This window comes from Calonectris borealis, chromosome 1, assembly GCF_964195595.1.
Source record: "Calonectris borealis chromosome 1, bCalBor7.hap1.2, whole genome shotgun sequence".
Classification (NCBI taxonomy): Eukaryota; Metazoa; Chordata; class Aves; order Procellariiformes; family Procellariidae; genus Calonectris; species Calonectris borealis.
This window is the reverse complement of record NC_134312.1, coordinates 92,507,226-92,530,268: the sequence shown is the minus strand read 5'-3', so window position 1 is coordinate 92,530,268 and position 23,043 is coordinate 92,507,226. Positions and strand designations below refer to the sequence as shown.

The following is a 23,043-nucleotide window of genomic DNA, read 5'->3' as shown; positions in this document are numbered from 1 at the left end:
TACAAAGAATGAGAAAAGAGACCATTCCTTCCAAGCACTAAGACAAAGCAGTAGGTAAAAGTCAAAGTAATCTGATGTAACAAGCAATCTATATGATAATTTAAGAAGGTAATCTTTTAGATGGAGTCCCAAAGATTATCAAACTCAAGTATTCAGTAAACCATTCTTAAACATCTAGAAAGCCCAAAAGTTATGAAGAACAGCACATAGTGCTCAAAGAAGAAGGTGTAACATACAATATTATACCATTTTATATTTCAAACACCACGTAAACCTGATGTATACAAGAGAAGCAGTCTCTAGTACTTGGAGCATTAGCAAATGAGGAATTCACTCCTCCTTACTTGTTCAGAACCTCTTCACCTCTTTGCCCCTCTAGATGCAACCAACTTTATCAGCTTGAAGTTTAGCTAATACAAACACTGTTATAAGTCAGAGAGTCAATATCCTTGGCTGACCCTGGTGAAACCAGGTGGGACTGGAACTCTGCATCCAAACCAACCTCAGACTTCAGTGCCCACCAGATTACGACCCGCATCACTTCCTTACCCTTCAGAGCTCCCAGATTCAGTTAGCTAACGCTGGACAAGTACTTTGAAAAAAAAAAAAACCATCAACTCCACCCTCTCCCCCCCCAAAAAAAAAAACAACCCACCACCACAACAAACCTAAAACACAAAAAACCCTAGGTAAAGTACCAGTGGTACAGAAAATTCAATAAATAGATAAATAAATAAATAAACCCCCAAGCTTTCAACAAATTTGCACAAGACCAAATCCTTAGCTGGAGGTAGAGGAGCAAATGTCTTTGCAGGTGTACAGGTGTATTAAGAACCTGAACCCCAAGATCAAACTCTGAGGAGCAGCAGTCCGGGAAGGGGCATCTTTCAAAGACTCTTTCCTCACATTCCAAAACTGTTTTTTCTTACAGTCTCAAAGCTGTAAAAAGTCATCTTTCTTTTCTTTCCAGTTTCAGCTCCTGTCTTCCAGCACTACTGGCCAGGCCGGCACCCAACGCACTCAGCCTCTAGCCACTGTGGAATTTCTCACCCTGGCACCACATGCCCAGCTGTGCTCATGGAAGTGGAAAATCTGACAGCATTGTCTGAAAGACACAGCTTGGGATAATTGTTCCTCATAGTTCCTCTGTCAGTGAATATTATCATATTCCTCTCACAGGAAGGCTACTATACCTTTCCTATTCCTCTGCTCCCAGCCACAGAATTCCTCTTTGCCTTCAAAGCAGCAGTTAAATATGTTATGATGTGGGAAAAGGTTTAAAAATCTTGTGCAGATTAAAGCTAAAATCTCCATAACTGTACCTGCTTTAATAAGTTCTTTGTGCGGCATAAATTTTGGAAGAGGAGGAAAAGGAAACCAAAAGGTACCTATGCTTATGTAACAGGGATGGCCTTCATGCCTGTAAAATCAATATAGAGGTTACACTTGTTTTAATGCAGGAAATGCATTTAATGCACTATTACACTACAAAAACCTTGGTGTAAATTTTAAATGAAACACAGAAAGAAAAGCTGTGCAGCAGCTCACAGCCAGGCACATATCTGGCGCACATGCTACAGATCCCAGTACGAGGAACCATTTTTATCACAGAACCACGCTTTCTACCTTCAGTTCAATTAACATCATTCATCACATCGAACTTTGGTATCTCCCTATCCTCCTTGGAAGGCTACTGTTACCATCATGCCTGAGCTCCTCTCGACCTCCAGTGCCTCCATCCTGCTGCCCCGGCGAGGCAGAGCGTGCTGCTTCCCCGGGTCCTCTGGGAGAGTGGTGGCGGAGCGGGGCAAACAGCCCAGGGCTTACGTGTTTCAGGTTAGTACCCTGACAACTTCATTGTCCAGTTTTTCTCTCAAATGCATGCCGCGCAGTTTTTTTTAGGGACACAGAACTGAAAAAAAGATGCCAACGAAAATCCCGCTCACTCCAGTAGGACAAGGGCTGCACGTTCTAACGCTCTCCACTGATTTTCCTCCCCTTCTCCCCATCCCCCGCCCCAACCAGTGACGTTGTATCTGATTACTTGCAAGTCATCGCCTTTGTTTAGAATGCTAGCCAATGCTTAAACATCCATTTCACTGGAGACTGTCAAAGCCAAAGTCATGACTGGAAGGACATTCTCTCTGCTGCTTCCTTTCATTTCTTTTGCTACAGGTAAAGGTGCCAGTGTTATTCAGAGGAGAATAAACAACATTCCTACTTTACCCGGAGAACTTGAATGACAGTTTCTCTGAGCAATTTTCCACCCTCATATTTGTGCTGTAATGGCAAGCCTTGCGCTGATCTCATCTTAACACTTTTAGGTGAAAGCTTATGTTAATAGAGCAAGTTAAGCTACGCAGTTTCACACCTCCTTGGGCTGGTTCCACGCCAGGCCTAATTTCCCATCCGAAATGGAGATGAATCAAAATCAAAATAATTTACCCAAAGCCACTGGTACCTCAAAGTAACTTTGATGATGCAGAAAACATAAATAAATAGCTGATGCCCAGGTGTGGGAAGCAATGCTGTTGGTAACATAGTAAGTGATATTCTTTCTTTTGTTTAAATAGAACAAGGTCCATAGCATCTCTCTTTTTCAGTAGTCCCAGCAAGTCTCCCCTCCATTTGTTTCTACACAGAAGTAGGTGTAGCCTAGCTATTCATGTATCAGTATGTGTCTTCCAAAAACCAGTCGTGATGTGAGGTGATTGAGAGATACCTTAAAGACTGTAATAGAGTACTTAAAATGGAGGCGCACAAAATCCCTAATGAAATTTAGCCAAAATATATCTAAACCATGCGTAAATAATACATGTATTTAGTGCAATGCATGCCTTTTCCTATATATTTTGTATGTTATGAATTGAAAGAAATGAAAAAACAAGAAGTAGATACAAATACATGCACACACAGAGAGAAAATTATGTGGCCCTTTCTAGCATGAAAAGGAAATTATTAAAAGTTGGATAAACAACAACGGAGGATATGACAGGGGCAGCTGGAGAACCACACTGGGGGACAAAACTTCTAAGTGAATCCACACAAAAAAATGTCTCCCCTGACAATCCGTTGTTCTTCAAAGAGAATAATGATTCTAGAGATGAGTTTGCATTTGTATTCGGATGTCACAATAAATGCTAGGAAAGCAGCTGAATGAGAGTTATTATTTCCTCTGAGCAACGAAGGATTTGGGTAGACTGTCAGAACACCAGCACCCGCTATCTGAGGGCAGATACAAAGCACCAGCAAGCTAGCAGGAAGCTCCGAATCTGTCCCGGGCCCTGGGAAAGGAAGATGAAAGAGGCCATGGGGCAAACTGGAGATCTAAGAAAGGTAGATCTAAGAACCACAACTGCAAGGCAGCTGTTAAATCATGAGGGAAGTAGGAGCATTGTTTGAGAAAGCGATCACAGGAGGCATAATGTTTTCCAAGACCAACAGAACATAAATGCATGCGAATCGGCGGAGAATGTGCTCCACAGAGGTCTATGCTACTTTGTGGGAATAACTCAGCCGGTCTGGGGGTGCTGGGGCTGCATCCAAGTCCTTACCCTGCTCACACACTCGCTACCCTGAGCACAGCAGAAAGGACTAGCAACCCCTCGGTGCTCAAGAGTATCAACAGCTATATTATGGGCTATCTAATCCTCCCTCTCTAAATGAGCGTGCGGGCAGAACATAAATCCAGCCCTACCTCTGAGTAACAAGATGCTTTTCCAACTGGCCTGATGGAGTACTTGGCCTGATGATGACTCTCACAGTCAGATGTGCAATCTACCCTCTGGCTCCCTGTTGGTTTGGACTCATTGCCTGTATACTCTAATACCCAAGACTGCAAGAGATAAAAGAGAGATTCCTGTTTGACTGTATAAGACGGTATGTTACAGACAATAGGTAAGCGATGTCCTTGCACCTGCTGTTTGCAGAACTGGCCCTTTCCACTGCACACTCCTCCATGTAGAAGGAAGAAGACAATGACACAAGAAGTAACCTTTAAAGCTGCTGTATAGCAGCTGGAAAAAAAAATCACAAACTGACCCAAGAAAGTAGGGTGTATCCTGTCCCACTTGGTTGGGCTGTTTTGGAGCATTGCTGTCAGAATGCTAAGGAACCTGTTTCATTTGCTAACTGCCACAGCACATCTGAGTATCTTTGTTTAATCAGAACTAAGTCTGAAATGGACTATGGATTGTGTTATGAAAGCATAAAAATATTTTTTAAATCCACAGCCCTGCCCCCCACCCCCATACCATTTTATCAAAACATACACAGGAAAATGTTTACAAGTTATAATCTTCTCAGCTAGGCTTAGTTTCCTGTATATATTTCAAAGGCAATGTCTCAAGAACACACACATACAAAAATCTAAGAATGCAGGTGGGGTCCACACAGACCTGACCTCCAAATCTTATATGTGAACCATGTTATCTTCTTATATGTTGGCTTTGGTCTTTCAGTTTGCCCCATTACAGTTAGGTTATGAGATGAAGTTCAGACTGAAGCTGAACGAAGGGGAACCACACTGGAGCGCTGCTTTTTCTGTACGTGAAGTGCTCACAATTAAGGGGAACTCAGAATCACACTTTAATTTGGCATTTTCAGAGCTGAGATTTCTTCATTTCAAAGACTGAGCTAAGTCTGCAAAATTCAAAGTATCTAGCACACTCTAAAAAACAAGAAAATGGAGCAATCACCAGAAGAGAGTCAAGTGCTTAAACTAGGACAAAGTAATAACTGACATGGAACTGGGACTTCCCCCCTGTTTTCACTCTCACAATCCTGTGGTAAACCATTTCACTTCGTCTTTGGTTTAATTTAGGAAAAAATTATTGAAAACTCTCATGCTCGGAATGAGTATATATTAATCTTTTGTTCAGAGTAATAAGGTGCAAAGAAATGTAGTCCTGGCAGGATACTAATTTCTGATGTTGTCAATTAAAAAACTTCTCCTGGTGTTTTGAATGGAAAAATCTCTCAGTGTTTTTATCGAACCACCCAGTTCCAAGTCCTGGATTATTAGGCTAAGCTCCGTCAGCAGAGAGACCAATATAAATGCTTTTCATACCATCTGCCTCGATGCCTTGACAAAAAAATAAAGAAGAGGAGAAAATATGTAGATCCAAACCTCTCTGATTTTAACCTGTTTCCCTTCAATATAAAGCTGGGACATTCAGGTCCTAAAAATATAAAATGAAAAACGTGATTACTTTCTTTTCTTTTTATCTTTCCTCAAAACCTCACAGAACATCCAAAATCACCCAGTGTTCCCAGGACCTGATTTCTTTTTATATTTGAAAATCAGAAAAGCAGCTTTAAGTAAGTGTAGGCACTAGCAAATTATTTTCTCCACTCCCTTTTGCTGTTCTGAAAAGGCCTCGTTACGGTGCATGCATTTTTACCTGATGTTTATTAGGAGGCTCTATATAATTACCAGGGTTTTGATTTTCCTGTTTAAAAACAAATTAGGGTGGTGTGCAGGGCCTTGCAATATTAGGAGGCAACTCCAACAGCTAATGATGGAGGATAGTGCCTCAGTGAAGGCGTTAGCGATCCATCTGGCCAATTAAAGAGTAACTTAGGCAGAGCCCGATACTATTTCTCAATTATGGTGGCTGAGACATCGAGAGTTGAGAAGCAGTGAGATTTGGTGTGAAACAATAAAGCGAATCCATACGGAGAAAAATCAGGGAAAAGCTGCTGTAACCCCACAGCAGAGAGGAAAGGGAAAATACTATCAGTCAGAGACGTAGCTTGACTTACCAACGAGAAAGGGGGCTGGACTTTAAAGAAAACAAAACAGCTCAGACATGAAACAAATACCAATAAAGTCCGTCTTCCTACAGATTTGCAATCAGAGCCTGCGAGCGCTACACAATACGAGTACAATTATCGTAGGTCTCCTCTCCCGCAACAAAGATTAAAATTTTCAGTGAGCACAAGACAGCATGTGCTGTGGCTCTCCTGGAGCAAAGCCTGTGCTGGCCAGCCAGCTGTCCTCCGCCAAGCATGCTTAGCTGATAAGTTCTGCTTGTCTTTCCCTCAGCAGGGGCACTAATTTGAGTTTTTCTCCTCTCCTTAGATACCCGTTTTGTTGAAAACGAATTATCTTTTAAATTCTTTCCGACTTGGCTGAAAGCAATCGGCATGCTCAACAGCTACGTATGGGTGTGACAGACAGGCACAGGGACAGACAGTCCCATAAACTTAGGTGAGATAACTTGGCAACAAGTACTCAGAAATCTGGGGTGTTTAAAACCTGGAAGTGGATCCAAACTTTAGCTTAAGCCATGCTAAGGTAGAGGGTGAGCAAGGCCTTGTTCTGTTTGCTGCCTTCCCATTCAGACCTCTGTGAGGTCTGACCATGCGCTATTTTCTCTGGTGGCCATGACTGCAGAAGCAGGCCAGCAGGATCTCCCATAGCAGAATTTGGACATGGACACCCCACAGGACTTCCTAATGTATTTAATATCATAGACTATTTTAAAACTTTTTTTCTTTTTTCTTGTCTTGCATCTTCAAAAGCATCTTGAACTCAGAAGTCAATAATAGCATTTCTTCCTGGCCTTTCCCACCTGAGAGACGACTTCTGCTCCCACTTCTCAGAGGTTAGGTTACTGGCTTCCTTCCCATAACCAGTCTCCCATGCCAGCTTCTATTCCTTTCTCTCATCTTCTAACTGTGACAGGAGAAGGAGTTAAAATCTCATACTGCTTTCTGGCCGGTACCTTCTCAAGTACGTCACCCCTCCCCACGCATGCACGAGTTGCACTGCCCTCCCTCTGGATGGTTCCACATATCTGTCCTCTGAAGTTAGAGAGATGGGAATGATTTTCCTCAACATGAAATGCTGTATAAAGAGTGTGGGTGGGAAATATGCAGTGTAATGGAACTGAAACCCCATAAGGGAAATCAATGCAGGCAGCTGCTGGTACACTATTTACTTGGATAAATCATCTACTTTCCTCCCGGGCAAGATGACTTGAGGTCTCACCTTCCAAGGATGGCAAGTGCAAATATAAATAATAGATAAGACTATCTGAGGAAGAATCCTCACTGTAATGGGTTTTGTAGAGAACTAAGTTTCAGTTAAACTTAATCCTTGCTGTCTTCTGTGTCTCCAGCAGCAGAAACATCTGGTCGGTTTTAGATTCCCCTTGGATTCCCAACTTCAAAGGGAGTTATAAAGAATAACAAATACATGTACTGGCACTAAAAAAAAAAATTAGAGCAGCAGGAGAGAATGGTAAAATTGTCCTTATTTGACTGCTAGTGACAGGCGCCACAGGCAGAACTGTGAGAAAAAATCTTAACGGCTCAGGCAAATAAGCTTTTTTTTTTTTTTTTAATGACTGGCGCTCTCTACTAATGACGCAGAAAATCTATGGGATCTGCCCCATAATGGCAAGAAGCACATGTGCCAAAGAATATGCACGCAAGGGTATGTAGAAAACAGATTTCAAATCAGATATGTCCTAAATAATAGGCAGGAAACCAGGAACTAAGTTTTGTTCCCAGCCCTTTCACTGAGAGTGTGTATCGTTGGTTAAATTACAGAGGTCCAAATTTTGGCTCTTTAAAGTCAGTAGGACGTTGCAAAGTATGGTCAAAAACAATGACTGTCATATGCGCTTTTCAAATCCTACTTCAAAACCTCCAGGAACAGGGGTAGGTAAGCAAACACAATAACAGATGTCTGCGGCTCTCTGTCTTTCCTCCACTCTCTGGTGGCTGGAAAGTGAATGCCACGCTCCCTTTATGAATGCAGCACTACCAGCAACAATTTCTGACATGTTTCTGCCCTTGTGTGCAGTGAACAGAAGCATCTAGCGTCACGCTGATCTTCTGAATCAGTGCACTCGTGAAATAATCACACCCTGTTCCCCACTTCACCCATGCAGCATCAGGTTCTCCTTTATCCTTTTTTGTTCCTCATGTTTTACTTTTCAGTCATACGGTTCATAAAATAAATGTAATGTGAAGGATGTGTGAGGATCCCGAACCTGTGTGAAGCCTCCTCTCTGCTAAACATTAACTCTTGTATGATCACTAAACTTGTTACCCTCTTTCATCAAAACTATAGACTCCTAAATGCCTGGCATCATGTAATGCAAATTTACAAGACGGATGCCAGAGAGGAAAATTACAGAATAGGCTTTTGCCGATAGTATTAAAACCACAGCCATACCTCTTTCACCTCCATTTACAGAGAGTCCATAGAATGTAAATTTTGAAGGTAGTCATCAAATAAATTCCAACGATTCCTGAATCAAAGAGACTGATCAACTTGTGGATATTTGATGGGACAAGAAAAGCTATATTTGGCAACTAAATTATTTGTTGCAAATAATTCATTCAGCTCTGTTGCTGGAGTTGCAACCATGACTTTTTACATGACCTTATTTTGCCTTATTATGTCATGAGGTAAGCAGCTTCCCATTGTTTCATCTTTAAAGATACTTCAGGATCTCTTAAGTGCCCCACATAACAGCAAGATCATATCAAGATTTTCCCATAAATACAGCAATCTCATATTTATATCAGAACTTTCAATAATAAAAATCCTAAGTTCTTGTACAATGTAATGATCAAAGGACTTCTGCAACAGGCTCCTTACTGAAGGATCCTATTCCCAAATTGATTTCTCACTGAGTATTAGAAAACTGTAAGTGAAGGTGCTTTACAAACTGCTATAGAAGTAGGAATGGAAGAATATACTGTGAAATTTGTCATCCCCGAGACAGAAATCAGCAAATTCTGAAGCTCACTGAACAGCACTATTAAACAGTTGATTCAGAAAAGGGGATCCAAAATTAACCTGAATGCACAGCTGAGACAGGATGAGCCAATTCTATGTCTGGTATACTGCTAATGGTTTTCTGGGAGCCATGGTGGGATAAACTCATCCCTCTTGCCCAGGAACTACTACTGGAAGCAATGCAATGTGCAGTAGGATCTCTAGTGACATCAAGACTGTTGGGACCTGTGAAAGATAATACTTCTGGAAGCGCTACAATCCACGACGTACTGATGCAAAATTAACTTTTGGGAAAGTCTCTTTGACTTCTTGACCTGAAGACCTTGAACTCTTGAAAGGGGGCCTGCCTTCTTAGTAGGGCTCTATTACTTGTGTTGCCAATATCCTCCTATTAGGAACCCCTTTGGATTAATGCTTACAACTCAATTTTCCAGCAAAATGGATAATTTACCTCTAGAGATGGTAAGGAAAAACAAAAAAGCAGATCAGGAAATCTCAGGGTTCCCAAAACTCATACTCTAAGAGGGGATTTCTTTAAGTAATGCTTAGTATAAAGGTAACATTAGAAGTTTTCTGATGCCAGAGTAGCCATACTGCCGGTGTTGATTCTGGGCTGAGAGCAGGACAGGCTGCAATAACTTGAATGACAGGCATGGGTTCTAACTGCATCCAGCAGTTTGAGTGGAGAATTTCCAATATAGACTTGATCCCCAGCCTGCTAAAGCCAAGGAGAGAATTTAGATCAGGCTCGATACACATTCCAAGGAAACTTCTTTTTTTTTCTACAAGAAATGCTATATACAGCCAAACACAGTTCATTTGAAAACCACACAGTCATACCCCTCCTGTCTACACCCCTGAACCTTCACTCCTATACCCTGCAGAAATGGCCTTGACTTTCTGAAGACAGACTGGCAAGTGAGCATCAGGTAGAAGTGAAGACTGAGAGATGTGTGTCAGCATTTAACTATTACACATAGTGAGAGAAATAAAAAGTACTGAATGAGAAGGGGAGGCAGAATAGCTTGCTCTTTACATTTGCTACAGGTTTTTAGTGATACAAATCTTTCTAGTTAAATCATATCTCTGAGTTTGATGTGTTATTTATTAAAGGCAACAGCACAACAAAAGGGACATAGGCTATCAATCCTGGGACACCATCTTACAAATACTTCAGCTACATCCCAGGATTTCTCCAAAAACCTTTATAAATGTTTCTTTACAATCTGTTTATAGCACGTTACATTCTCCTGTGACTAGAGCTGGTAGACCAGATCCTGCATGGTCTAATAGTTTCTTGAGTACCTTTCCCGTCCTCTTACATGAATGTAGGCATTCAGGCACAATGCAGCAATTGAATATAACCATTATAAAGACAGTTCAACTCCTGGCCAACCCTCAGCATGCACATATACATTTGCAAAGCATTAATGGCATGGTAAGCTAAAAACAACCATCCCGATAATATTAGCCAGCCAGGCAAGATCTACAGATGCTTTCTGTTTGCTTGGGATATTTTACTGCTTATATTATTATCTTTTTTGATGTGTGCTGCTCCACCGGCATGCAGGAAATATTGTAAGCGTGTCCACAACATAAACTATTTATTTATTTATTTATAGAGTTCTGAGGTGGGGCAGCTTTTATTTTTATATTTTTTAAGCCCTAAACACATCAATAATCCAGCTCCTCATCTCCAAGACCAGTGCAAAATATATTCTTCAGATTAAATCAGCCTTCTTCAGACTAAATTCAATTTATACTGATATAGCAGGTTACATGCTCAGTCATGTAAAAAAATTCTGATGAATACAGGAGACAGCTGTTGGACAAAGCACATCTTCCTGCCTGTCTTGTCACAGGCCTGTAACTGAGAAATACTGAACCAACCACACTATTGTCCAAATACATATTTATTTAAAAGCAGCTTTTCTGTATCACAAAATACCCCCTTCCAGGGTTGAAAAACAGAAACAAAAGGTTAGGTGGTCTAACGAATGGAAAAGCTTTTCAGTTCATATTACGGTGTCATCTTGTGTTTACCTCCGACCGGAGTGAGAACTCCGAAGTTTGCAGAGCCACAATTTCCCCCGAAAGGGTGATCGGACGTTGACTGCTGTATCCCTAACTTACAAAAATTGCAGTGCTGATATTCTTAAGGAATACAACATTGTTGTACCTAGCCAAATTTAAGGAAGCCAGATCTGAACAACCAAGGTATCACAGGAGCAGGTTAGTATCTCAGTCCTTGTTCACAAAATAAGGATCATCACACTGCGGAGACGAGGTCAGCTGCTTTACATTTTCCAGCAATAGAGCAATCCTTAACTATGTTTTTTGCTTTTAATCTTCACCCTTGCTCTGCCTGTCCAAAATACCCCCCTTAAATTCATGTTTTTCTTTTGTAGGGTGCTCCCCCTGAGACGGATTTAGGCCAGTCCTGAAGAATTTAAACTTAGCCAAAACCATAAGCTAAAGTAATATGCCTGCAAGACATATACCATATTGTGGCCCCGGAAAAGACTGCTGCCAGGAGAACTTTACTATTTAAGTATACGGATGAGAATGGAGAGGAAAAAACATCCAACATATTAGGAAGAAAAACAATGTTTTGGGTGTTAGACAGGACAAGGAAAGACTCAAAGCAATAACCGGAAAGCGCTCTAAGGGAAGGTCCCTTTTAAATCAAATCTAAGAAGCAACAAATGGAAGTGAATACACTAATACTAACTCTACAGGCTTCACACTCACACTATCATTACATTCAACTGTTTGCTGACTTTGCAACAATTGCACCAAGATAGGTATCCAGAATTTGAAAGGTTTGGTCCATGACCAGCCCACAGAGAAGGAAGCCAGGAGAGCTGAAACGGTATCAAAGGCTTCCCAATTCGCTGAGCTGAAACACAGAATATATTTCTGGGGGAGATCTACATATAGTTGCAGAGACAGATTCTGAGAAACTGTTACAGAAGTAGAAAGTCCCATTATAACATCAATACAAGAAGACCTCAGCATAGTCTCTAGGGTCCTCACACATTTTAAAATTTTTGTTGATTTAATAGAATATGACAGATGTAATAGATTTTTTAAAAACATATTTAGTAGAATTGTGATGAAGTACTCCCCTAAGCGCCACCTAGAAGAGCCCAAACACAACCCAACATTCCTGCTTTACAGAGCAGCTACAGACTTTGAAATTTGCTTTTGTTTCACAGTTGAATTAAACACTGCATTGCAAAGTTGCCCATGAAACAAAAATAAAAAATAATTTCAATCAATTGAATGTTTTGTTTTGACAAAATAATTTTGTTTTGATTGTTACTTTCAGTTTTGATTTAATTTTATATTAGATCTTAGAATACATTTTTGAAAGAAAAGTTTGAAACAAAAGCATTTCTGTTCCAGAAATGCCAAAAAGCTTTATCTGGAAATATGAATAATGAAAATAAATAAGAGTCCTGGAAGTTTGTTTTTTTTTTTTTTTAATGAACCAGTACTTCCACAAGAAGAGAATACCACTAAGCATTTTTTTTAGTGCTTCTAGTCCTGACCTTCAGTACTCTTTAGTGAGCCTCAGAAGCTTGTAATACCTCTGCAGTGCTATCAATAGATCAGTGACAATCTAATTATTATTAATAATCCAGCTGGTGTGTTGTTCTTGTCCAAGAACCGGTGGAGCTTACTGATGTATGAAAGGTAAGAGGCTTTTTCAGACAGTCATTTATGTAACAACTAACATACGTCTTGTTGGGTAAAGTACCCTTAATTACTATTGCCATTTGGAGAAGTATCAAAAGCAGCAGACTGAAAGTCACAGAGAGTCCTACAGAAGAATCTGGAGTGAGGAGAAGTGAGGGGAACGCTAGTTGTTTCTGCTCTGTCCCTGTAACCTTAAACTTAACTGGTAGAGAAATGTAAGACCAGTTGAGATTAGTAAGATGTTTAACATCTAAGAATTCCTTTTTCTTTAACCATTTGCTCCAACCGCTAAGAAGGCTCTTGATCACTGCTCATACATTTCCAAATGAATAAAATGCAAAATACCACGAAGTCATGTCAGTCAAGTCACTTGACTGAAGCTGTGAGACAAATCCTGGCCTAAACCAGGAAGAATTCAGGGATTTCACCTAGATCAGGTAGTAGCAAGAGTGCCAAAGCATGAAACTATTCGCTTAGGAAGACCAGAAGGAGAGCTGAAGAACAGCCTTTAACTCTGACAGCAGTGATTGGCATCCCCTGGCTAGTTCAGCGTTGAGATGCTTATGAGAAGTGGTTGTCTCCCGTGCCATTTGGTGTCGGGTTTTTTGTGACATGGACAGAATCTCAGAAAGAACCAAATAATTTTTGTTTCTTATAAAATGAATTTCTGAATGCAGTGCTTGGAGTAGAAGTCCAAGGATTCAAACAACTGTACTACTTAGTCCCCCACGAAAGCACTTTCTAACTGGAACTTGAACCTACTTACTACATCGGATGCCACGCTTCGCAAAGCAGAGACGAGGAAAGTCTTGGGGAGAACTGTTGGGATTACCTCACCCGCGGGTTTTTTAAAACATTATATTTGGGGAGAGGAAGAGATAGGGTGGCTAAAATAAAAGGTTTGGATTGTGTACCTTTACAAATAGGTTATTACCATATGAGAGAAATACAAAGGCTTGTTCAAAAGCCTGAACTACAATTCCCTCTAATAGAGCTTTTCCTGCTGCACACCAAGCAGACTGTTGAATTCGTGTTCTGCGTACTGGGCCCATGAGCTGACATCTTCCACAACCTGAAAGGAGTTGAATACTCTTTCCTTCATCTTGCGTGTGCCTTCAGCTAAACCCCTTCCTAACAGTAAGATTTCAGAGCCTAACTGCCTGAGGAAGATGACTGACTCCCTCACTCTTCACAAAATAAAAATACAGATTTAGAGATCAAAGAAAACAGAAAATACTCAAATGCACTTCCATGCCACAGCATCCTCAGCACCAGCAGTGAATGATCCTCAGGCTTAGATCCACCTTAGGCGAAAAGTTTCCCTTTCCTAAACACAGTGCCTCTTCCAGATGAGGGACTCTCAATCCCCTACTATCAGCTTCCCTCTCCCTTAGCTGGTCTTAGTTATTAAAAAAAAAAACCACAAACGAAAAAAAACCTCCCTCTGCTAAGCATCCCTCCCCTCTCCCAACTTTCCTTGCATCTCCCTTCATGCCTCCCAGGGTTTGTTGGTTTTAAGCCCCTGCACTAATACCTGGTCTCTTTGTTCTTTTTTCTGTTTGCTTAAAACTCCAGCCCCCAAAAGCGAATTTGGAGAAAACTGGCTTTCTCTAGTTGCCCCATTGTTCTTCTCAGGCAAGATCTATTTCAGATGTTTCTATTTCAAATATTTAATGACAGACCTATTCATACAAAGATATGCCAACACCACTCCCCTGTCTCTCTGGCATGATGCAGAGCACAGAAAAAGATTGTCACAAGATACAAGAATTCAGTTAGTCAATAAAATCAAGTTCTAACTTATAAACAGTACGTAGCAGATTCCATACATTGCCACACTTCCCAGAAGCAAAAGCCTGACAAAGAGCAGTTTCAAGGGAGACCCCAGGGGACAGACACATCCAGTCAGCACTACCACAGTGGACCCTGGCTGGCTTCCCTTCCAACAGGACCTGAAGGGAAGCCAAAGACTGTATTGAGCCTTGGAGAGTTAACTTACTTTTGGGGTCTTGTCTTCACTGCAATGCCGTTTGAAAGTACAATGCTAATGTTGCCCCCAGCATGACTCCCACCCACAACAGAAGCCTCTTGCTCAAACTAAGTGCTATTTTAACTTGACTTTTTGGCCTAAAAAAAGATTGTAAGTGGCAGGCCATGTGTTGTAGTTACTTGTGTCAATAACACAGTGGGAACTCAGCAGTTCTCTGGTTATGGACTTAAAGCGTTGATCTAAGGCCCTGTCTTGCAACTGGGATCTAGACTAAAAACCCACAACCCTTATACCCGGTTATCTACATTCAGCTCATGGAGATAGCAGGTGACAGTCTGATGTTAACAATCTGCTTCTCCTGTCCTCAGTCTCTGCAGTACATTGCTGACAAATAAATACTCAAACTTGCAGAAGAAACCACACGTGTACAAACCGGTTTAGGACAGAGAACCCTTACCAACATCAGTCTGTAACGCTGTTCCGATAAACTGATTCAATGCATGTAAAACTAGCCTGGTTTTAAGCATTTTTACCCACTACCTCTGCCTACTCAGGCTATCACTGGGAACGAGCGGGGCTTTTTGCAAGTACCTTAGAGCCACTGTCTGCGAAACACAGCACAGCTGCACCAGTAGCCAACTCTCACATGAACACAGCGTGATCAGATTTTAGCTCTGTGTGAACGGACAAAAGTATATATGTGGACAAAAGTATTTTAAGGCACATTGTGACATGTGAGAGCAAGCTGAGGTGTTCATATAGACAGTGCCTGTTCGGCAAATCCAACCCCTTGCATCTTGACTGTTACCGACATAAACCCCCTCTTCACTCTAACAAGCTGGCATGAGATGAGCAAATCTGAGTACAGGCAACTAATACAAACCACCACAAAAGTGGCCATATTGTCATCTGAACATCTCATGCTCTCGCTTATTTACAGTCTCCAGGGCTGTAATCCCAGCTGGTAGTTTTAATTAGTAGTGAATGTACTTTCACAACAAATTGGACGTTCTCCTTCTTGGGCATCAGAGATCCCTTCCACAGATGACTGTGGAATATGAAGAGACAAGTTTGGGGGATGTCGGGCAGGCAGTTTTCTCCTATCACGTATCTGAAAAACTACCATCACTCTCTGGCTCGTACGAGGACTTGGCAGCAAGTCAGACTATTTTGACTATCCAGAGGACTCTTCCCCCAGTGCCAGAGTAGTAAGATACAGGCATCACGGAAGCTTGTAACAAAGCATAAACTAATGCTGTTTAGAAGTCAATACAAAATTGTGGACTACAGGGCCAGCTGCAGGGGCTGTCTTTTGCTTATGTGTTTTAAGCCAAAGCATGGGATAACATGGCAAGCATCATCCCAGTACGTACATATCTACTCTTTTGCTGTTATCATACAGGGGTAGCTTTGCCCATTCTGTAGCCATTAGTAAATGCCTTACTATAAAACTGCAAGTGTAGCAGGGTTTTAACAGTCTTTTTCCTCTAGCTGCTCTGGGATTTTTCCTTTCTTGGCTGTAACCAGTTGCAACCAGTTGTGAATAAGTCGTTATCCCTCTGTGCAACTAACAGCAACTAAAAGAAACCAGTGTCATTATGCAAGTTCCCCAAAAAAAAAAAGAAAAAAAAGTTTTGTTTTATGGTTAATTATCCATGGTCTATTTACAAAATAAATCAACCCATTGTGCACCACCAGGATTTGTGGCCTCATTTGAACTTTGCTTTTCATTAATCACTTTAAAAATAAAAGCTAACTAGATTTTTTTTTTTTTCCTTTTTGGTTTATTACTTGCATCTGGGTATAAATTGTAAAAATGGTGAGAGAACAAAGTATATTATTCACCCTCAGTTTCATGACTTACATGATCTCAGTCTTGTCTTTCTCCACGTGCCTAAACAGATGCACAGTCCAAAAATTCCAACATTCTGTAAGAAATGCAATCACAAGAAGATTGAAATATTTTTTAAACTCAAACTTTGACTTATTCCAAAAAAATAAATTGTAAAAAGCTTCTCTTAAGAAACAAAAAGGTGGGCAAACATTTACAAACGTTTACAATATTTAAGCTACTATAAGAGGCCAATAAAATTACTCACATAGATACCTAAGTAATACACAAACGTTTGTGAGCTCTGAGTGCAAGACTATTTTGTTTAAGCAAAACCTACTTGCAGGCAGGCTGGAGAAGGCAGAAAATGGATATCTGATTTCTTTATAGTGCTTACAATTTATACAAGAAACCAGAAATATTTTTTTTTCTGAAAATGTTTTAATTATGTAAGATGTTTAGATCTTGTCCCCATGTGATGACAGAGAACTACTGAATTTCTGAAAACTAGCCAATGGAGAGGCAGGCAAAGGTCATTTTGAGCTGCTCTGTTAGAAAACTAACTGTATTAACACTTATTTCACTCTGATAGGGAATAAAAAATATATTTGCATAAAACTGAAATTCTCCTCAGCTTCAATTAAGAAAGCTTGAATAATGTATTTGTTTCCACTACGGACTCTTCAAGTAAAACTAAAAGATAAGAAAGGCTGATAAACAACCACAATGAAAGCATATATAGCACCAGGATATCAAAATGCCGGCCTCTGCTTTTTTTTGTTTCCATTTACCAGTCATCCTTAAGCGTTCTTTGCCTTTACTATGAGGAACAGAAAGTCACAGTGCTCCACGTAATCACTAGTGAAATGCTACGGAAAAAGCTGTGCTGTCAGTAAGTCAAAAATGTGGTTCTGCTACACTCAAGACTACAACTTTTTACTTCAAAGCTCCTGAGCTGAATGCAAGTATAAAGAAGACTGAACACAGCCAACAGGTATCTTTCAGAAACCGAGATGAAGAGTTGAAGCTAAGACATTAGATCATTAATACTACATATTATTACTAATAGGAGCTCAGGAAGGTAATTTTTGCTTGCCTGTTGGTGCGAAATAGAATTGTAGAGATTTGAAAAGTTAAAGAAACCCACTGCCTCCACCTCCATTTTGCAGATGGCTGAGCTGCTTTAACTTTCATTTCCAAAAGTAAATTAGCTCCTACTTAAATGAAAGTACAAATCTAAAGCTGCCTCCACCTGACTGCAAAGCACAGCAGCCGGACTGGGAGAGGAATGGGTAGGCCTTCAAAGAAAATAAAAGCCTTTTTAAGCGACTCCTAATATGAACGCCTGCCCTTGCAGCAGCGAGCTGTGGCCCTACAGCCGCTTTCCATTATAAATGCTAAATTGGGAAATGTTTAACATTCTTTGTTTAATCTTTGCAGTATAAAGAAAAAACAGCTGATTCTCAGAAACACGACAGCCCGAACAACCATTATGGATCTGCCCCTCCCTTCCTCACAGCAGAACAGACCATTTCCAGCCTCAGAGGCGACTGACACTTTTTAATCAGAAATGTATATTTAGATGGATCCCAGAAGACGAGATTGAAACTTCGTCCTTTTTTTTTCAGTCGTGTAAGCGGCCTAAGGCAACCAGGACATTTAATGAAACCTGTAAGCAGAAAAATAGTTTAAGAACTATATGTAGTGAAAACTATGGGCAAAGATGGTTTCAGATGTTTTCTGCACTGTTCTCTGTTAATATCTTTCCACAGTCTTTCCATGAAGAGCATTATTATTTGTTTTGATTCAAAACATTATCAGCTGAGCGTGTTTTTCTCTTGTTCACTGCACAGTCAAAGCAGTGAGTCCATCTCTTCTGCTGCAACCAGTCACAAATAAATCAGCAAAGACTCGGGAGCGAACAATCCTCTGCTGCTTAGGCCAGCTCTCCTTGTATCTTGTCTCTGCAAGAACTTCCCCAAAGGGGTGAGTTTCATCATGCGTCCTAAAAGCCAAGTAAGTCAGAGGTTTCTTCAGTTGAAATTATGAAATAATATCCCAAATCGAGTCCCCGGAGAAACTGAACTGTTTACAGTTCGTTTTCTTACAAGATTTTCCCCTGAAGCACACTTTCCGGATTATCAAGTCTAGTTCCCTGCTCTCTTTTACTACAGGTATAAAGGTCACGTCCTAAAGAATTGTTTTTAAGCCTCCACATCAATAAGGAGGGGAGAGCTTATCCATCCTCCCCACCCTAGCCACCAGCACTCAGCAGCCGGCAGCGACGAGGCCAGACATCCAGGAAACAAACCCACGAGTAAATGAGGATGTGCTCCTTCCCCAAAGTGGCTATGACAGACTGCAAGGGGCATCCTCTCGCGGGGCTCACACTGACGTAGGCACGCCATCCAAACAGAGCCCTCTTCATTTAGCGACAACGGGAGAATATTAACCACTGCGCAGAAGAAAGAGCAAGGAATGCCCAGCTGTCGACCCTGCTCTAAGCGCTGCGCCCGTCCCGACAACTCCTCTACACCGCTGGACTTCAGTGATCCCTCCCAGCGGCTGTCATGGCCCACCTGCATACATCGGATTTAACAGCGAAGACTAGAGTGTACGGATTCTGGGATGGGAGAAACGAACCCTCTGCTTCATTTGCTGTGAATGTGTAAGATGGTAATTTCGAAAAGGAGGAGTGCAGGAACATTCAGTGCGGCCCGGCCTGATACTTTTGTTACAGCTACTCTAAATACATTGCTTCTTGCTTCATTTCTTACAGACTTCCATAAGTCAAAAAGACCTGTGAAACTACTGAAGGCACTAGCAATGAATTACTGATAGCGAAGGTCACAAAATTGTCATAAACTTCAACCAAAGTGTCAGAGTTGCAAAAAACACTGTTCTGAGGAAGGGAGGGAGGGAGGAAACCTTGCAGAATAATACTAGATAAAAAAAGACTACTGTAGCTAATTCAGCACGTTGCTGAACACGGCAAAATCGTATTAGCTTAGCTATTTTTGCAATATACCCAACCCCAAGCATGTGTCAGGGAAGAAAAATAATGAAATTTAAAAATAAAAATTAATGTAGAGCTCTTTTCATTTTTGCTGTTGTTTTTAAACCTTTAGGGTTCGTATTTAACCTTTTCTCTAAAATAACAAACTTGAATTTAAGAAAACTAAGGCACAGATCTTTGTAGTGGCAGGATTCAAACAGCTTATGTTTAAAAATAAAATACCAGACTCTTTTTAAGTTGTGAAATGAAGTCTTATTCATTAAAACTGAATATTAACATCTCATTTCAGAAACTGTTCAAACCATCATTTTTGCCTATTTTGCCTATGAATTTAGGAAGACAGAAGTTTCACAGGTTGCATGTCTAGCATCTGGTCAAGTCAAATCACCCTCTCCTCCATAAATTAAAATTAGGTTTCCATTCTGCAGAAAGCACAAAATTCCATCATTCTTGTCGCTGTTCAGCTGCGTATATAAAACCAGACTTTTAGCAGCAGGCATTTCCAAAGTTTTTCTTCTTGTTTAATTCACAAATACTCAAAAATAATTAAATGTGTGTTTGACCAAGGAAGGTTAGGGCCTTGTTACAACTCCACGTAAGCGTACAAAGCAACACTGGGGACTGAAGACTCGGGAGGTTAGAGGTAACCTAGTGACATGCAAAGAAACTTCTCAGTAACTGAAAAGCATGCAAATGTCTTTAAGAGGGAAATTTGCTGTCTACTGTTAAAAGTTACACCTATTCCAAATAAGTCTTCCATTGTAATTAGTGCAGACAAAAAACTTACAGACTAAAACTCTGAGAAGACAGCAGAAAGTAATTTTCGTTCAAAGACATATGACCACTCTTTTGATTAAGTTAAACACTGGAATCATTATTTATCATCTTCTCTGTAAAGCTACACGGTCTACATCTTCCAAGCATTTTATAAAGGGTTGACAGCTATTAGGGACACCAGGCTAAGGGATTTTAAGGAGATTGCTCTCCTCCACTGCATGCAACCATGTCATAAACTGCTATTGATACACTGATTCAGCCCCATCTTACAACTACATAGGTTTCCAGGCCTCATAATTCCTATAGGATAGTCTTCCAGAATTTAATCCTCTGATGACTATGGTCATCTTCTGATTTCCAGCTAACATTTATATATGGTTGGTGCCCACGATTTGGTCTTTGTGGCAACACCGGCCTGAAGTTTAAATGATTTTTTAACCTCTCCAAATTATTTCAACACCTTCTCCCTGTGCACCTAAATCCACTTTATAAATATTAATAAAATAGCTTTAGAATATTTCTTAGGGCACAATAAACCAAGTATCTACTACTGTAATCCCTAAGAGATTCTGTACTGAGACAGAAATGGAGGCAGAAGAAGTTTTCGTTGCCCAGAGCCAAAGCAAGGGTTGGTTTCAGAATCAGGCCGGGAATCCAGGTGTTCCAATACGCTTTTGAATATATGTGTACTCCCCAGCAATTTGGTGAAATATACTTATACAGCTTATCATATACTTGTAGAGCTTAAAATATTCCACTTCCTGTTTTCACAAAACCCTATTTCATTTAAAGCTTGTCTCGGGGATCACTGTTGAAGGATGTCAGCTTTAACTACTTTTTCTATTATGCCTGAAGTGGGCATAATTCACACTCAGGCTCATTTTATGACTCCTTTCCAATGCCAGAAAAACACTTTAAAATAACTGAGAATCGAGCCCTATAACTTTGTAATTGACCTAACAGACTCCTGACATAGTATCAACAGAATTAGCAGCATTACACTAGGGAAGAATCTGTCCAAGAATGTGCACGCAGACATGAACGGTTTGTAAAGGGCAAAAGAAAACAAACCCCGACACAATGCTCGCAACCACAAACAGGTCAGATCCTCAGAGGATACAACCAGGAATAAATTGGTTGCAATAAGTACAGGAATATTTTCTTCCTGTGATCAAAAAGGATGAAGTTTTCTTAATATTGACCCTTTCCTTCCCTTTTTTCAACCCCCCAAATCCCTCATTTTCTATCCTTTTAGCCGGGTTATACATTTTTCACTTGCATTTGACAGAAATCAATTAAAATATCCCAATCAATCCTAACCAAAAGAATCTCTGGATCTCTACGGACATCAATCACTTAAATGAAATAAAAATGAGTAAAGAAAGTTCAGTGCAACCTAAAATTTCACTATGCTTCTGCACTTGCTGCTGTTATACAGAGGCTGACCTGACACTCGCATTAAGGTCAGGAGAGGAAAGGGAAAAAGCTTTCATTGTATACATCCAGAGTTTGGGGGGAGGGGGGGAGAGGAGGAGAGGGACAGAAACACTGTGCAGAAGCCAGGGATGTTCCAGAGCACACTGTGACAGGAAAATACTCAATAAGAATTCCTCCAGCCAAAAACAGATCTTAAATAGATCCATTGTCTTCCAGCCTGCAGCCCTTAAAAAGGCTCGAAATTAAAGTCTGTGCTGTGGGTACCCAGTCGTTCTTTCCTTTCATCAGGATTTGCAGGTTTTAATACAATCTGTCGTGAGGAAAAACAGTAGAGCTGTACAGTCCAGAGAGGTAACAAAAGCGAAAGGCAGGCGAGAGTTACATAACTGGCTTTTTACATAAATATTACATTGAGAGATATTTTGCTTTTGAGAAAGGAAAAGGATTAAAAAAAAAAGAAGCACAAACCCACGCCAGAGTATTCAATCCAACCTCCCTTATTCCTCGTCCCTCTTTCGCTTTGTAACATGTATCGAGTAGTTCAAGTGAGGTTTTTCTTTTCCTTTTTCCATTAAGACTAAACAAATAACCAATTCAGCCTTAAACACTTCATAATAGTTTTTCTCGTATTACCTGAAAAGTGCACCACATCATGGAAGCTGGAAAAAAGTCTTATTTTAAAGCACAAGCAAGTCTGCCTTGCTTATCTGCAGCACGGGGCAATTAGAAATGACCATGGATGTTAAACTAACGCCCCTCTGTACAGTCTGAGAAAAGGGAAAAAAACTGCAAGTCTCCCCATCTGTTATTTCCTTTTTTTTTCTTTTTTTTTTTTCTTTTGGCTGTAGAAAAGCAAAATTATGCAAGAGCTTTTGAATGTAAAGCCTGTGTGTGCTTTTTCCCTTTTTGTCTCTGTGTACACGGTATGCGATATTGCGTAACCGAGTACAGAGTGGGCGGTTAGCATTTACTATTGATTTACACTACTCCATCTAATGAATTCAGAGCTCTAAGAGAGAGACACAGGCGAAGAAATCCAGAGGGGCGAGATGCGGATTTAAGGTATGCGTGAGGAGGGACGCCATGGAAAGAGGGGAGCAAAGCATTTAGAAACAGAACTATGCCTTTCTGAACCAAACACGCTTTTCCCAACCTTTTCATTTTCATGCCCTTTGCTAGAAGAGCAGATGCTTAACAAAACCCACAACCCCCTCAGTCCAAAAGCAAGGTTTCCCTCCCGCACCCACTGCCCAAATCCTATTAGAAACTATAGAAAAATACATGTTAATGCTACTGTAGCGCTTCTCGTGCTACAAAGGTACAAAGGTGCATAGGAAACTCATATTCAGCCATGAGGGTCCTTAAAGTTACTAAGAGAAATCTTTTAGTAATACTATCCATCAACTTTTGACGTACTCCTTCAGGACCTGCAGGCTTGTAGGAGCACTCAAATCATAGGCACTATGCACCGTATGCAATACAAAGCCCTGCATTTTTTCAGATGGTAGGGTAACATGGAAATATGGGAATTA

General features: G+C 40.6%; 1 protein-coding gene across 14 annotated transcripts in view; it reads right to left on the bottom strand.

The window, feature by feature from the left end:
* The window catches only part of ZBTB20 (zinc finger and BTB domain containing 20), a 503,318-nt gene that overhangs the window by 228,916 nt on the left and 251,359 nt on the right, over positions 1–23,043 (bottom strand). For 7 of the 14 annotated variants that reach the window (XR_012676358.1, XR_012676362.1, XM_075167036.1 and 4 more), the window contains exon 5: positions 16,315–16,378. The exons of 5 other annotated variants lie outside the window; for them this stretch is intronic. The gene's annotated coding sequence lies outside the window, so the exon portion shown is untranslated. Of the gene's footprint in view, positions 1–10,361; positions 15,125–16,314; positions 16,379–17,810; positions 17,951–23,043 lie in introns of those variants that run through there. 2 more of the 14 variants (XM_075166988.1, XR_012676359.1) reach the window with 2 other exon arrangements.